This window comes from Anomaloglossus baeobatrachus, chromosome 5, assembly GCF_048569485.1.
Source record: "Anomaloglossus baeobatrachus isolate aAnoBae1 chromosome 5, aAnoBae1.hap1, whole genome shotgun sequence".
Lineage (NCBI taxonomy): Eukaryota > Metazoa > Chordata > Amphibia > Anura > Aromobatidae > Anomaloglossus > Anomaloglossus baeobatrachus.
Window position 1 is genome coordinate 297,054,201 of NC_134357.1, and position 12,198 is coordinate 297,066,398.

Genomic DNA, 12,198 nt, shown 5'->3' on the forward strand with positions numbered 1-12,198 from the left:
CAACGCTGGCAAGAAACAAGCCAGGTCTTTCACCGGGAAGTAACAACCACGGGAAGGGCAGTCTCCAGTCAAGGAGACAACCTATGCCAAACATGGTATCCATCCACAGACAGCTGTTTCGGGGTATTTGCCCCTCATCAGTGTGGAGTAGGAAACTGGCTAGTGGGAGCAATGCCTAGTGAAAGACTACAAAAGCAAGGATGGTTGACCTTAGGGAGATCAACATCCAACACCACGGAGACACCATTACGTGTTTCTCAACGCAGTGATTCTAGAGCAATGCCCCCTGGGAAATATTCAAAACAAGAAAGCCTGCGGAGACACCATCACATGTTTCTCAACGCTGGCAAGAAACTAGCCAGGTCTTTCACCGGGAAGGAACAACCACGGGAAGGGCAGTCTCCAGTCAAGGAGACCACCTATGCCAAACATGGTATCCATGGTTTTTTTTTTTTTAATGAATTTTTAAAAACAAATCGTCATGGCCTTTGCCCATCGAGCACCCGAGCATTTTACTGCTCACTCATCCCTACTCCTGACCGCAGCGCCAGAAGAACAAGTAATCAGATCAGCTGACTCCAGTGTCGGCCGATTACTTGTTCTGTGTCCCGCTTCATCCATCGCAGAGTGTGCGGGCTGGAGTTCAGATCAGCTGACTCCAGTGCCAGTCGAACTCACCTGACCTCACAGTCCGCACACGCTGCGATGGATGCAGGGGGACACAGAACAAGTAATCGTCCGACACTGGAGTCAGCTGATCTGATTACTTGTTCTGCTGGTATGAGGTCAGGAGTTCAGCTGAGTTCAGATCAGCTGACTCCGGTGCTGGCTGAACTCAGCTGAATTCCACAGCCCGCACACACTGCGATGGATGCAGCGGGACACAGAACAAGTAATCGGCCGACACTGGAGTCAGCTGATCTCAACTCAGCTGAACTCCTGACCACACAGCCCGCACACGGTCACACGTGATCGGCAGTGACTGTTGTTAACCTGCATCTATCGCAGCGTGTGCGGGCTGTGAGATCAGGAGTCGGCTGACTCTAGTGCCGGCCGATAAATTCTGTGTCCCGCTGCATCCATCGCAGCAGCCATAAAATGTAGAAGGATCCGGTAAAATAATAATTGCGGTTGCATGCGCTGTGCATTCAATGCACAGGATCCGGTCATACGCGGTTTGCGTTTTTTTGCCTACAGTAAAAAAAACGCTGATGTGAAAGCACCGTTTCTTGCAGTCATTTTTTTGGGAATTATGTAAACAGTGTAGCTTTTCTGCTCTTTTCTGTAGCTCCACCTCTGGTGGTCTGACCTTGGATGGTGATATTCCCACTTTCGTCATGAAATGCTGAGATGAAAATAAACCTTTAAGGACATGCTAAATTTGCCTTTAGATGCCCAGATCTTATATATGTTACCAAACAGAATAGTCCCAAGCACTACATGATAAGTTGCCTATCCACTTCCAATGGGATGGTCTTCTTTGTCCTTTATGTAAGAACGGAGGTCCATCAAAGCTTCTTCTGGTAGGCCATCTCCAACTCTTCCTCGCATGCGGATTCTTCAACTACACTGTTGTTGTTATCAGTCATTTTCTACAATTTTAATTCATTTTATGCAAACACAACAGAAGCACGTCTAGCCTTCTCGCCTATTGTATTTGGTTTATGGTTTATTATAGCAATTCCTCAGCCACAAGAAGGCTTGAGCGTTTTTATTACATATATACTATCCTCAATGAGGGCTGATTTTCTCCATATCTCAACATTTATTTTATTTTTACTTAAATGCAAAAAATACAAGTTTGTTTTTTTGGCCAGTGCCCATCCCTGATACCCATTATGATTCTCATTTCTCCTTGCTAGATCTTCTCATATTTTCATAATTTACAACTCTGTATACAAGTAATTGATCTTATCGATATGCTGATTTGCGTTTCTGGCAGTGCCAGCAGCTGAATACAGAGGCAAACAATAGGAATATCAGGAACAGCAAACAAAAGGATCCGATCACCACAAGACCGCCCAAAGCCCAGTCATCCCTCAGTATTCGGTTCTTTATGTTTTCCAAAATAGGAGCTGAAGGGTCTAAGATCTGGGCTGTGTCTTGTCCCATCCTGGAAAAGGAAGATATAGACATTATTAATATTAAAAAGTGAATATCTACAAACTAATGTATGAGACCCCACTAGTGAGTCAGTCTATAATCCTCGATCACTATTTGGAGATTAATGATTCTTAGGACACCAGGATATCAGTACTGAGAAACACATTATTATTATTATTATTAATAATAATAATAATAATAATAATAATGATAATATCATTATTATTATTATTATTATATATAATAATAATAATAAAACAGTATAGTAATGTTAATGATAAACAGTATGATACATTACAAAGTAACACATAGTTCAACAATTTAAACAAAGGAGTGAGGACCCTTCCCACAGGAGCTTACTATCTATGAGGGAATAGGGGGGGGTCATACATAAGTTAGCAAGTGCTTGTAGAGTATTTTCTTTGTCGCTCTATTGGGAGACCCAGACAATTGGGTGTATAGCTACTGCCTCCGGAGGCCACACAAAGTATTACACTTAAAAGTGTAAGGCCCCTCCCCTACTGCCTATACACCCCCCGTGGGATCACGGGCTCCTCAGTTTTCATGCTTTGTGCGAAGGAGGCTGACATCCACGCATAGCTCCACTGTTTAGTCAGCAGCAGCTGCTGACTTTGTCGGATGGAAGAAAAGAGGGCCCATACTAGGGCCCCCAGCATGCTCCCTTCTCACCCCACTTTTGTCGGCGGTGTTTGTTAAGGTTGAGGTACCCATTGCGGGTACGGAGGCTGGAGCCCACATGCTGCTTTCCTTCCCCATCCCCTTAGGGCTCTGGGTGAAGTGGGATCCTATCGGTCTCCAGGCACAGGAGACCGTGCTCCGTCCACAGCCCCTGGGAATCTGCTGGACATGGAGCTGATTATCGTCAGGGACAGGGCCCTGCTACATTAAGGTACTCTGTGTCCCCGTACAAATCGCGCACACACACACCAGCATTGCTGGGTGTGTTAGTGCGCCGGGGGCAGCAGCGCGGCGCGCTTGTGCTTTTACTCACTGCAGCTTTGCTGAGTGAGTTTATGTATTAGGAACTGCCGCGCCGGCCGCTGCTGGCGGTTTTTACACTGCGGCGCGGCTGGGACTTGTGGTGCGCCGGGGACTTCCGCGCTGGCCGTGCTTATACGGCGGCCGCGCTTATAAATCGAGTCCCCGGCTTTTGCGGCCTAGTTCCGTTTCGTTCCCGCCCCCAGACCTGCCAGTCAGGGGAAGGGCGGGACGCTGTTCAGAAAGTCAGCGCCGAGGGCTGGAGTCTGCTTAGCATACTCCAACCCCCCTCACTGGGCACAGTGGGACGCCAGTTTCCCGCACTTTGTCTGGGGCACGCCCACGGCCCGCCCCTCTTCACAGGACGCCGGCAGCCATTCCTGTTTGCAGTCTCAGTGGAGAAGGGAGACAAGCTCTGGGAGACCCAGACACGGGATTCTGGCGACCACACACCCGCTTGGAGCGGGTGGTAAGCGGCACCTCGGGTGCTGACCCCACTAGTGCCGAAGTGTTCATTTGTACTTTATGCTTGTATGCTATACATTGCACTGTACGGTCGCTATTCTTGGCTATATACCCTCCTAGATTGCTAGACAACAGCATGTCGTCCGCAAAAAAGCAAGGGGGCCAAGGCACAGGCTTTCTATGCTACCTGTACCGCATGTGAGGCTGTTCTACCGGCTGGTGCCACTGACCCCCATTGTGTGCAATGTTCGGCCCCTGTAGCACTTGCTCAGCCGGGGCCTCTGCTAGAGGTGGCCCAAGGTGAACCACCTGTGAACACTGTCCAGGTGACAGGGACGGAGTTTGCAGTTTTTGCTGATAGATTGTCTGTGACTATGACTAAAATCCTTGAGACTTTGCAGTCCAGACCGGTACCTCAGACCATGGGCACTGTTGATTCAATGCTCCCTGGCCCCCCTCATTTGGAACAAATCCGTGCTCCGGGGGGGGTCCCAGGCATCCCGGGGTGAAGGCTCTGACACGGACGACAGTCCCAGACAGCCTAAGCGAGCTCGCTGGGAGCGACCCTCGGCTTCATCACACTGGTCAGGGTCCCAGCAGGAGGACTCTCTATATGATGAGACAGAGGTAGCTGATCAGGATTCTGATCCTGAGACCGCTCTTAATCTGGATACACCTGATGGGGACGCAATAGTGAATGATCTCATAGCGTCCATCAATAAAATGTTGGATATTTCTCCCACAGCTCCTCCAGTGGAGGAGTCAGCTTCACAGCAGGAGAAATTCCATTTCAGGTATCCCAAGCGTAAATTGAGTACTTTTCTGGACCACTCTGACTTTAGAGAGGCAGTCCAGAAACACCACGCTTATCCGGATAAGCGTTTCTCCAAACGTCTTAAGGATACACGTTATCCCTTTCCCCCTGACGTGGTCAAGAGCTGGACCCAGTGTCCAAAGGTGGATCCCCCAATCTCCAGGCTTGCGGCTAGATCCATAGTTGCAGTGGAAGATGGGGCTTCACTTAAAGATGCCACTGACAGACAGATGGAGCTCTGGTTGAAATCCATCTATGAAGCTATCGGCGCGTCGTTTGCTCCAGCATTCGCAGCTGTATGGGCACTCCAAGCTATTTCAGCTGGTCTTGCGCAGGTTGACACTGTCACACGTACATCTGTTCCGCAAGTAGCGTCCTTAACCTCTCAAATGTCTGCATTTGCGTCTTACGCTATTAATGCTGTCCTGGACTCTACGAGCCGTACGGCAGTGGCGTCCGCCAACTCCGTGGTTTTACGCAGAGCCTTGTGGTTAAGGGAATGGAAGGCAGATTCTGCTTCCAAGAAGTGCTTAACCAGTTTGCCATTTTCTGGTGATAGACTGTTTGGTGAGAGATTGGATGAAATCATTAAACAGTCCAAGGGTAAGGATTCATCCTTACCTCAGCCCAGACCAAATAAACCCCAACAGAGGAGGGGACAGTCGAGGTTTCGGTCCTTTCGAGGCTCGGGCAGGTCCCAATTCTCCTCGTCCAAAAGGACTCAAAAGGATCAGAGGACCTCAGATTCTTGGCGGGCTCAGTCACGCCCAAAGAAAGCAGCCGGAGGAACCGCTACCAAGGCGGCTTCCTCATGACTTTCGGCCTCCTCTCTCCGCATCCTCGGTCGGTGGCAGGCTCTCCCGCTTTGGCGACATTTGGCTGCCACAGGTCAAAGACCGTTGGGTGAGAGACATTCTGTCTCACGGGTACAGGATAGAGTTCAGTTCTCGTCCTCCAACTCGATTCTTCAGAACTTCTCCGCCTCCCGACCGAGCCGATGCTCTTCTGCAGGCGGTGTGCTCTTTAAAGGCAGAAGGAGTGGTGATCCCTGTTCCTCTTCAGGAGCAAGGTCACGGTTTTTACTCCAATTTGTTTGTGGTGCCAAAAAAGGACGGATCTTTCCGTCCTGTTCTGGACCTAAAACTGCTCAACAAGCATGTGAAAACCAGGCGGTTCCGGATGGAATCCCTCCGTTCCGTCATCGCCTCAATGTCTCAAGGAGATTTCCTAGCATCAATAGACATCAAAGATGCTTATCTCCACGTGCCGATTGCTCCAGAGCACCAGCGTTTTCTACGCTTCGTTATAGGAGACGAACACCTTCAGTTCGTAGCCCTGCCTTTCGGTCTGGCGACAGCCCCAAGGGTCTTCACCAAGGTCATGGCAGCAGTAGTAGCAGTCCTGCACTCTCAGGGTCACTCCGTGATCCCTTACTTGGACGATCTACTTGTCAAGGCACCCTCTCAAGAGGCATGCCAACACAGCCTGAACGTTGCGCTGGAGACTCTCCAGAGTTTCGGGTGGATCATCAACTTTTCAAAGTCAAATCTCACCCCGACCCAATCGATAACATACCTTGGCATGGAGTTTCATACTCTCTCAGCGATAGTGATGCTTCCGCTGGACAAACAGCGTTCACTACAGACAGGGGTGCAATCTCTCCTTCAGGGCCAGTCGCACCCCTTGAGACGCCTCATGCACTTCTTGGGGAAGATGGTAGCAGCAATGGAGGCAGTCCCTTTCGCGCAGTTTCATCTGCGTCCACTACAATGGGACATTCTCCGCCAATGGGACGGGAAGTCGACGTCCCTAGACAGGAACGTCTCCCTTTCTCAGGCGGCCAAGGATTCTCTTCAGTGGTGGCTTCTTCCCACCTCATTGTCAATAGGAAAGTCTTTCCTACCCCCATCCTGGGCGGTGGTCACAACGGACGCGAGTCTATCAGGGTGGGGAGCAGTTTTTCTCCACCACAGGGCTCAAGGTACGTGGACTCAGCAAGAGTCCACCCTTCAGATCAATGTTCTGGAAATCAGAGCAGTGTATCTTGCCCTACAAGCCTTCCAGCAGTGGCTGGAAGGCAAGCAGATCCGAATTCAGTCGGACAACTCCACAGCGGTGGCATACATCAACCACCAAGGAGGGACACGCAGTCGGCAAGCCTTCCAGGAAGTCCGGCGGATTCTGACGTGGGTGGAAGACACGGCATCCACCATATCCGCAGTTCACATCCCGGGCGTAGAAAACTGGGAAGCAGACTTCCTCAGTCGCCAGGGTATGGACGCAGGGGAATGGTCTCTTCACCCGGACGTGTTTCAGGAAATTTGCCGCCGCTGGGGGATGCCGGACGTCGACCTAATGGCGTCCCGGCACAACAACAAGGTCCCGGCCTTCATGGCACGGTCTCACGATCTCAGAGCTCTGGCGGCGGACGCCTTAGTTCAAGATTGGTCGCAGTTCCGGCTGCCTTATGTGTTCCCACCTCTGGCGCTGTTGCCCAGAGTGCTACGCAAGATCAGGTCCGACTGCCGCCGCGCCATCCTCGTCGCTCCAGACTGGCCAAGGAGGTCGTGGTACCCGGATCTGTGGCATCTCACGGTAGGACAACCGTGGGCACTACCAGACCGGCCAGACTTGCTGTCTCAAGGGCCGTTTTTCCATCAGAATTCTGCGGCCCTGAGCCTGACTGTGTGGCCATTGAGTCCTGGATCCTAGCGTCTTCAGGATTATCTCAAGAGGTCATTGCCACCATGAGACAGGCTAGGAAACTAACCTCTGCCAAGATCTACCACAGGACGTGGAAGATATTCTTAGCTTGGTGCTCTGCTCAGGAAGTTTCCCCCTGGCCATTTGCATTGCCTACTTTTCTTTCCTTCCTGCAATCCGGGTTGGAAAAAGGTCTGTCGCTCGGCTCCCTTAAGGGACAAGTTTCGTCGCTTTCTGTATTTTTTCAGAAGCGCCTAGCTCGACTTCCTCAGGGACGCACGTTCCTGCAAGGGGTTTGTCATATCGTCCCTCCTTACAAGCGACCGTTAGAGCCCTGGGATCTGAACAAGGTTCTAATTGCTCTTCAGAAGCCGCCTTTCGAGCCTATGAGGGATGTTTCCCTGTCTCGCCTTTCTCAGAAAGTGGCCTTTCTAGTAGCGGTCACGTCTCTTCGGAGAGTGTCCGAGCTAGCAGCGCTGTCATGCAAATCTCCCTTCCTGGTGTTTCACCAGGACAAGGTGGTTCTGCGCCCGATTCCGGAGTTTCTCCCTAAGGTGGTATCCCCCTTTCATCTCAATCAGGATATCTCCTTACCTTCTTTGTGTCCTCGTCCAGTTCATCAATGTGAAAAGGATTTGCATTTGTTGGATCTGGTGAGAGCACTCAGAATCTACATTTCCCGCACGGCACCTCTGCGCCGCTCGGATGCACTCTTTGTCCTTGTCGCTGGCCAGCGTAAAGGGTCGCAGGCTTCCAAGTCAACCTTGGCTCGGTGGATCAAGGAACCAATTCTTGAAGCCTACCGTTCTGCGGGGCTTCCGGTTCCCTCAGGGCTGAAAGCCCATTCTACCAGAGCCGTGGGTGCGTCCTGGGCATTACGGCACCAGGCTACGGCTCAGCAGGTGTGCCAGGCGGCTACCTGGTCGAGTCTGCACACTTTTACCAAGCATTATCAGGTGCATACCTATGCTTCGGCGGACGCCAGCCTAGGTAGACAAGTCCTTCAGGCGGCGATTGCCCACCTGTAGAAAAGGGCCGTTTTTTACGGCCCTATCATGAGGTATTATTTTACCCACCCAGGGATTGCTTTTGGACATCTCAATTGTCTGGGTCTCCCAATAGAGCGACAAAGAAGAAGGGAATTTTGTTTACTTACCGTAAATTCCTTTTCTTCTAGCTCTAAGTGGGAGACCCAGCACCCGCCCCTGTTTTTTTGTATACACATGTTGTTCAGGTTGAATGGTTTCAGTTCTCCGATATTCCTTCGGATTGAATTTGCTTAAACCAGTTTATTGGCTTTCCTCCTTCTTGCTTTTGCACTAAAACTGAGGAGCCCGTGATCCCACGGGGGGTGTATAGGCAGTAGGGGAGGGGCCTTACACTTTTAAGTGTAATACTTTGTGTGGCCTCCGGAGGCAGTAGCTATACACCCAATTGTCTGGGTCTCCCAATTAGAGCTAGAAGAAAAGGAATTTACGGTAAGTAAACAAAATTCCCTTCTTTTTTGCCATCTTTTATAAGATTTCTGTATATATACAAAGCTTGATGATCCGTCACCAGCCAGTATCTGGGTATGTACGGATGTGAAATGTCATGGAGTGTGTGGGAAACTGATGAAAGAAGGGACAAGACTGTGAAGAAAAATGTAGAATGACAGAACGGAAGCGATAGTCCTATCTATGAGTATTTTTCGGCCCTGTTTAAAATGTGGACACTGGGAATTAACCCGAATGTCTATTGCTATACATTTCAGAGAGCGTTTTCAGCTTTGCAAGAGTGTAGGAGATTGGATGGTAGACAGAATTTAGGGAGGAGATGTAGGGCTGTGCAGCATCGAGGAGAGTTTTGTGGTTAAGAACAATAAGGTAATATTGTATTCTATAGTGGATGGGTAACCAGTGCAATGACTGGCACAGGGTGGAGTCATCAGTGTAGTGGCTGGACAGAAATATTCTTTGCGTTGCTGTATTCTGGTTGAACTGGGAAGGTGAGATTTAATTGTTAGTGAATTACAGTAATCAAAATGACAACTAATAAGAGAAATAGCAAGAGTATTTACTGTCTTGATGGTAAGAAATATTCAGATTCTGTAGATGTTTTTTCTGTTAGGTTCTGGTGACATGAGCGAGCGAGTGAGTGTTTGGCTATAGAAGTGACGGACATACTGCCTGGTAGCTATGGTGGTATCACATGCAGAAGTAGATCAAATTTAGGCAGATTAAGAGGGTGGGAACATAAGAAATTAATTTTCTTATAGAGATCATGATCTTAGAGCTGATAGTGTTTTCTAATAATGTGGGGTGATGTCAGGAGAAGTATATAAATGGGTGTCATCAGCATAGTGGTGGTACTGAAAGCCAAAGCTGCCGATGGTTTGTCCAATATGGGTTGTGTAGAGAGAAAATGAAGAATCCTGACAGTAAGGCTAAGTTCACACTTCCGTTGTTTTCAATCCGTCAGGTTCGTCAGCAACTGATCAGTTGTTTTTTAGATCTCAACTGATGCAACTGATGTGTTTTTCACAGGATTCCTTTCACAGGAATCCTGTGAAAAAATGGATCCGTTGCGTCCGTTACATCCGCTGTGCGTCCGTTTTGTGACGGATCAGTCATGATCGGTTTGTGTTTGGGACAGCCCAGGGGGTGTGCCAAACATGCTGGGCATGCTCAGTAGAACATGACGGAATCCAGCGCTGGATTCCGTCGTAAGACTGATTACGACGGAATCCAGCACCATAGACATACATTGCAAGTGTGACGGATGGCGATGGATTCCTGCACGGTGCGTTGTTTTCGACGGCCCAAAAAACGTTACATTCTGCGTTGCTCCCCGCCCGGCGGTCAGTCAAAAAATGACAGACCGCGATGCAGCGGACGCAACGCAATACGCCACTAATGCAAGTCTATGGGACACAACGGAATCCACTAAACGGATTCCGTTGTTTACCAGAGCTGCGGATTGTGACTGATACAATTTAACGAAAATGTGAACTTAGTTTAAGGAAAGATGAGAGAAGCCATCAGAAAGCACATGTGCCATATTTGCAGTTATATATTAAGTATGTCCATGTGTGATCAGCTGCCATGTGATATACTTTAGGATGCTGCCCTACTGTTTCTGCATGTGTGTATATATCTTATATGGTCCTTTAGAGATGTGTATAGAGCTCTGGTTATGTAAGTTACATTCTCCTTGTTCCCGGGTGGGGTCACAATGTGACAACATACACATAATTTGCACACCATGATATTACCTTTGTGCTCACGCTGAGTCGCCTGTGTGATGTAAAGCACTTGACATGAGTGTTCTCCCTTTTGTTGTGCAGATGTAAGCCCCTTTCACTGCGTTGCTTTTCCTCCTTGGACAGCTTTTCCCTTCTTCTCTTCCTCCCAGCCCTAGTTAATGTTTTACCATGTCTGTGCTGCCTCCATAGAAAGCTGTATTAGGGCTGTAGTTTTTCAGGCCGACCAATCACCGGTAGAGATGGACTCTTACTCTGCAATCAAAAATCAGTGTCGGCAGTTGCTATTGGGTGATGCCGGTGTCTAGGGCTTTGCTTACAAATCCTGCCTTTCTGTTCTGAAGAGCCGCTGTCTCCACATGAGAGCTGTTTGCATCATTAGGTGCAACCATAGACAGTCATTATGCTGTTATTCCATCATTTTGTAACATACTTGGATTTAGATATATGTCTATCTATTTCTAAACATTGTAGCCTTGTGAAGGATAAGAGAAAACCCTTCAAATCAAAAGCGATTGGATAGTTTTCCTGAATCTATATTTAATATCATTCTAACCCCTTTATAATTACAATACTCCTCGCTACCTGAGTGTTGGACTTTTTTCACCTTCATCAGAGTCTTCTGCTGGAGGCATAAATATCAAGAGGATTTCCCAATGAGGAACGGAAGTGTAACGCCTGACTGTATCAACAGACTCAGGGGGGATGTAATGGACAGACTAGAGGGAAGCCCCTCACCAAGCAGGACCCCAGAACCCTGAAACCCTTCAACCCCTATACAGGGATTTGGAATTACACAGGGCACTGGAGATCACTACCTGTGGAAGGAGGGTGTTCATCGCCCAGGCCAAAAGCTAATGCTCTACCAGGATACAGCTAAACCCCCACTAATGTGGAAGCGTCACAGGTGCAGGAGAAGCAGATCACACACACACCTCCATGGAATGGAGGGGAGGCGAATGCTAGATCATAAAACTGCACACAAGTGGCTTGCATCGAGCGCTGTTCACATGCAGATGGCACAGTCACAAACCCGCACCCTATTAGGTGACGCCCTTCTATTAGATCAGGCGGGCTGCCAAGCCATACCCCACTGTGTATCACGCACGGACAGACACTCTACAATGCAACGCCCAACAGAAAGGGGCCTGGCTGTATCCTGTACAAACAAAAAAATGAGGTTTTTGTTGGTATTTATGGCCATAAAACGTAAGCCTACACCCTCGTCACGGGACCTACAGACATGATCTTTATTCAATAGATCTTGGAATAATAATTTCCACAATTGGATGTGTTAAACAAAAATGTTCCTGTGCTGAGATAATCTTAGACGTGTCCCTGCTGTGTACTGTGTAATGGCTGTGTCTGACCGTACAGGAACATGGTCTGATCATACCACTGCTCCTGGGCAGGGGAGGATGCAAAAAAATATATAAACATTACATCAGGGTGTTATAGATTATTCCTTTTGTGAGGTACAACATTTACCTGCCAGTTTTTTTGAAGAAAAAAAAAATATTTGTGATCCGGAAATGCTCAGTACCAAAGCCGCTTTGTCTTCTGATTTGAATAGGAGGATGTGCAGTACCTGGCCATGGCCACAATCAGAAGCCAGAGCAGCTCCTGAACTGAGCATTTCTGACTACCTCCTACCGGCACCAATAACAGCTGATCGATGGGGGTGACTGGACAGTGATTCTAAGCAAGGAGCAGAAGAGCTTAAAAAGAAAACAAATCAAGGTGACACTACTGTTAGCCTATATAATGACAATATCCGTTTCTCACAGCAGCACAATGCACACCCGCCAGGACTTGATTATGGGGTTCAGATGTTAACTACCATCTTGAACTTTTAAAGAGGTTAATTTGGGGT

At 48.6% G+C, this 12,198-nt stretch overlaps 1 protein-coding gene and 1 long non-coding RNA gene across 4 annotated transcripts in view; one reads left to right on the forward strand and one right to left on the reverse strand.

Moving 5' to 3' along the window:
- RECQL5 (RecQ like helicase 5) overlaps positions 1-12,198 on the forward strand; it is a 156,776-nt gene that overhangs the window by 88,543 nt on the left and 56,035 nt on the right. The gene's annotated exons all lie outside the window — the stretch shown is intronic.
- Positions 1,697-10,596, reverse strand: LOC142310004 (uncharacterized). Its single transcript, XR_012754057.1, has 2 exons — positions 10,338-10,596; positions 1,697-2,113 (listed from the first exon to the last, which is right to left on the reverse strand). It is a non-coding gene; the product is annotated as an uncharacterized LOC142310004 (long non-coding RNA).